The sequence below is a fragment of the Trachypithecus francoisi genome, unplaced genomic scaffold (genome assembly GCF_009764315.1).
Source record: "Trachypithecus francoisi isolate TF-2019V2 unplaced genomic scaffold, Tfra_2.0 Lachesis_group4, whole genome shotgun sequence".
In the NCBI taxonomy this organism is placed as follows: domain Eukaryota; kingdom Metazoa; phylum Chordata; class Mammalia; order Primates; family Cercopithecidae; genus Trachypithecus; species Trachypithecus francoisi.
The window spans coordinates 17,858,890-17,863,596 of NW_022681469.1; the positions used below are offsets into that span (position 1 = coordinate 17,858,890).

A 4,707-nucleotide genomic window follows, 5' to 3' on the forward strand; every position below is an offset into this window, starting at 1 on the left:
ATGTAACCTATGTGTGTAGTAAGCTATACCACCTAGTTTGTGTAAGTATACTCTATGATGTTTGCACAACAAAATGACCTAACAATGCCGTTCTCAGATTGTACCCCATTGTTAAGCAATACATGACTGCGGTTAAGAAATTTGGTGGAAAAATTGATGACTGTGAGTTGGTGGAAGGTCTTATTCTCACGCAGAAAGGGGTAAATTCTGTCATAACCCAATTTGAAAAGGCTAAGATTGGGCACATTCAGTTTTGCTTATCTGCTCCCAAAAGATATGGAAATCAAGTAGCAGTTTCTGACAATGTTCAGATGGACTAAATGCTATGAGAGAGACAACGTGTATTTTAAGTTTAGTATAGCAAACTTTTACAAATGGGTCATAATGTCCTTCTCATACAGGACACTTAGAGATGCTTCTAGTGATCTTCCATGCCATTTCCTGAACAAAATTATTATGTTGGTTAAGAACATTGAAAAAGAAGATGTTGAATTCATTTCTGAGACAATTGGAACCAAGCCAGTTGCTCATACTGACCAAGTCACACTGACATGCTGGGTTTTGCTGAGTTAGCTGAGAAGGTCAATTTAAATGGCTCTGGAAAACTGCTCAAGATTACAGGCTGTATAAGTGCTGGAAAAACAGTTAAAATTGTCATAGGACTGAAGAATTGAGCCCTCCATTCATGATGTGCTATGTGTTATTTGCTGTTTGGTGAAGAGAGCTCTTACTGCAGGAAGTGGTGCTCCAATAGAATTGGCCCTGTGGTCAACTGAATGTTTGTGAACATTGAGTGGTATGGAATTTTCCTGTGTTCATATTTTGCAGATACTATGGAAGTCATTCCAACTACACTAGCTGAAAATGCTGGCATTGAATCTCATTTCTACAGTAACAGAACTAAGAAATCAACATGCCTAAAAAGAAAAAAATTGCAGGCATTCATATTAAAAGGGCGGTATTTCCATTTTGGAGGAACTGGTTGATTGCCCAACTTTTGTGATTTCATTTATTGCTCTGACCCTAGCAAATGAAACTGTCCAGAGAATTCTGAAAATTGATGCTGTGGTACACGCTCAGTAATCTGGATAATACTGACTGGCTTACACTCTTATAGCTGCTAGTAGTGTGGCTGAAGTGGAAGATCACCTTAGTGCTCCTTATTATTTGGAAGATTATTTCCTCTATGAATTCCTGGGCTTGGTCTTCCAATTGGCATTTGCTTGAAATTGTATAGATACAATTTAGTGAACACATTAAATATTTGGTTTCCCAAAAAGATAATTATTCACATTTAATTTAAATAATTTATTTTATAATTTTTATCAAAATTTTAATGGACATTTTTGGAGTGCAGTTGGAAAAACAATCCATTTGGAAAAATAAATAGGAGAGAACACAAGAGAAATTCTAAAATGCAAGAATAATGTGGGGACCCATATGAGATGTTGAAAATTATGTAATTAAAATTGATTTTTAAAAATCAGACCACTGACATTGGTGGTCTCAGGTATTTGTACACTTATGTCTATAGTGACATTATTCAGACAAATGGTCTGCTTCTGAACACAGTCGTGCATACAAAGAGGTAGCCATTGTTGTTGCACCTCCTATTCTTGCAAGCCCCTCTGCCTTTAGCTGAAGTGACTTCAGGAGATTTAAAGGGTACGGGCCCTCTTTTCTCTTCCATTTTTCTTGTTTTACCCCTTTGGGAGCCAGGCATTTTGTCACTACAAAAAAATGCAAAAGTTAGCTGGAGATGGTGGCATATGCCTGTGCCTTTAGTCCCAACTACTCAGGAGGCTGAAGCAGGAGGATCAATTGAGCCCAGGAGGTTAAGGCTGCAGTGACCCATGTTCATGCCACTGCACTCCAACCTGAGCAATGGAAAAAAAAAATACACACACACACACAGAAATGAGAAAGGAATTTAAACATTTCTCTCCAAAAACAAAAAACAACTAAACACAAAGGACAGTAATGTAAAAATTAAAAGAAAATGAGGAACTAAAAAGCCATAATGTAGAAAATAGAGCAAAATAACAGAAGTCCCTTCTTATCAGTAATTACTTTAAATATAAATGGATTAAAATCTCTAATCAAAAGACAGAGATTAAAAGAATGGATAAAAAGACATGATCCAATTATATGCTGTCCGCAGAGACTCATTTTAGATCCAACAATACCAATAGAATGAAAGTGAGAAAATGGAAAACGAGGCCGGGCGCGGTGGCTCAAGCCTGTAATCCCAGCACTTTGGGAGGCCGAGACGGGCGGATCACGAGGTCAGGAGATCGAGACCATCCTGGCTAACACTGTGAAACCCCGTCTCTACTAAAAAATACAAAAAACTAGCCGGGCGACGTGGCGGGCGCCTATAGTCCCAGCTACTCGGGAGGCTGAGGCAGGAGAATGGCGTGAACCCGGAAGGCGGAGCTTGCAGTGAGCTGAGATCCGGCCACTGCACTCCAGCCCGGGTGACAGAGCGGGACTCCGTCTCAAAAAAAGAAAAAAAGAGAAAATGGAAAACGATATTCCATGAAAATATTAACCAAAAGAGGATGTCTCTAATGCCTAGAGCCTGACTCAGTTGGAATCACTAAATTTTATTGAATGAATGAAAGAAATATCCAAACTTACCTGGATTGAAGAATAAATGAGGTACATTTTCTCATTATATTTCAAGAGAAAGTAAGAATAAAAGGAAAGAGAAAGGAAGAGAGAGAAGGATGGAGGGAAGAATAAAGACAAAGATAGATGAATGATAATCCATTTGAATTGACAATGTGATTTAGTAGAACTGGAAAAATTGGTGGCAGTGTGTTTACTTTAAACTTACCGAAAAAAAATCTGTATACTTAGCTGTTAGTAATATCCATGTTTTTTTACTCCAAAATACAAGTTGTAGACCTTGTTTTCTAAATACTATTCTCCAACAAAAGAAATTGTGGCTCCTTGGAAAAATAGTGGATTCCAGAGCTGGGAGAGGTAAGACACAAATTATGCTAAAAAGTAATGAAGTGCCCCCCCACAAAAAAAAGATGGGGATCTTGCTGAAAGGGCATGAGAGCCAAACTGAAAGAGCCCCCTATGGCCAAGGCTGAAACAATTTGAGCAACAAAATAAATAAGAATAGTACTGGATTAAGCATAGTACTATATTATGATAGTACTAGATTAAAACCCAATGGTTAAATAAAAATCTGTGAGTCCATACTGTATAAATAAATTGAGGAGAAAGTACAATTTTACTTTACAGAATAATTCCAATTGTAAAATGTAAGTAATAAGGAAATAGAAAATCATGATTAGAATATCACAGTAATAATAACTACAAGCAGTATCCACTGATGGATGCTAAAATTGATGGGCAAAAGTTTAAGGAGAAGCAGGATACTTGTACAGTCTCAAAGTATCTTCCCCCAAAAAAATATTATTTGCAAAGAGAAAAGTAATAACTTTATGGTGGAAAAAACAAGTTTCTTAGTTTTGGTAATTGTACTTTGGTTATAAGATGTTAACATTAAGGGAAGTTGGGTGAAGAATATACAGGAATTCTCTGTACTATTTTTGCAAGTTCTCTGTAAGTCTAAAATTTTCTTTAAAAATGTTTAAACTATATTTTCAAAAAGCTTTTTTGGCTGGGCACAGTGGTTCATGCCTGTAATCCCAGTATTTTGAGAGGCCAAGGTGGGTGGATCACCTGAGGTCAGGAGTTCGAGACCAGCCTGGCCAACACGATGAGACCCCCGTCTGTACTAAAAACACAAAAATTAGCTGAACATGGTGGCGCACGGCTGTAGTCCTAGCTACTTGGGAGGCTGAAGCAGGAGAATCACTTGAACCCACGTGGCAGAGGTTGCAGTGAGCCGAAAACACACCATTGCGCTACAGCCTGGGCAATAAAGTGAGACTCCATCTCAAAAAAAAAAAAAAAGTTGTTTTTTTTTAATATCTTTAAAAAAAAAAATGACACAGGGTCTTACTCTATCATCCAGACCTGAGGGCAGTGGTGCAATCATGGTTCATCGAAGCCTCAACCTCCCGGGCTCAAGCAATCCTCCCACCTCAGCCTCTCAAGTACTGGGCATTACAGGTACATGCCACCACACTCAGCAAATTCTTTTACTTTTTGTGGAGACAGGGTCTCATTATATTGCCCAGGTTGGTATTTAAGACTATTTTAAGACAACACAGGCCAAACACAGTGGCTCACGCCTGTTATCCCAATACTTTGGGAGGCCAAGGTGGGAGGATCACTTGAGCCCATGAATTGGAGACCAGCCTGGGAAACAAAGTGAGACCCTGTCTCCACAAGATAATTAAAAATTAGCTGGGCATGTTAGTACCTGTGATTCTAGCTACTCAGGAGACTGAGCCTGGGAGGTTGAGGCTGCAGTGAGCTGCGTTTGGGCCACTGTACTCTAGCCTGGGCAACAGAGATCCTGTATCAACATTTTTTTTTAAAAAATGAATTTAAGAGTTCATGTATAGAATGCTGTCAGTTATAAAAAGAAAAATGCAAATGAACAAAAAGACTGGAGGAACTATGCCCAAATATTAACATTTGTTGCTTATAAGAGATGAGACTATGGTTGGTTTTCTTTTCTACACTTTCTGAATTTTCTGTCACGAATGCTTACCATTTCATAATAAGATGTAAAAAAAAGCAAAACGTTAAAGAGCTAAAGGAGGGTGGGGTGTGGTG

General features: G+C 38.4%; 1 pseudogene; it reads left to right on the forward strand.

Annotated features, from left to right (window-relative positions):
* The first annotated feature begins 384 nt into the window (after positions 1 to 384).
* Positions 385 to 1,083, forward strand: LOC117073422 (annotated as a pseudogene).
* Positions 1,084 to 4,707: the final 3,624 nt, after the last annotated feature.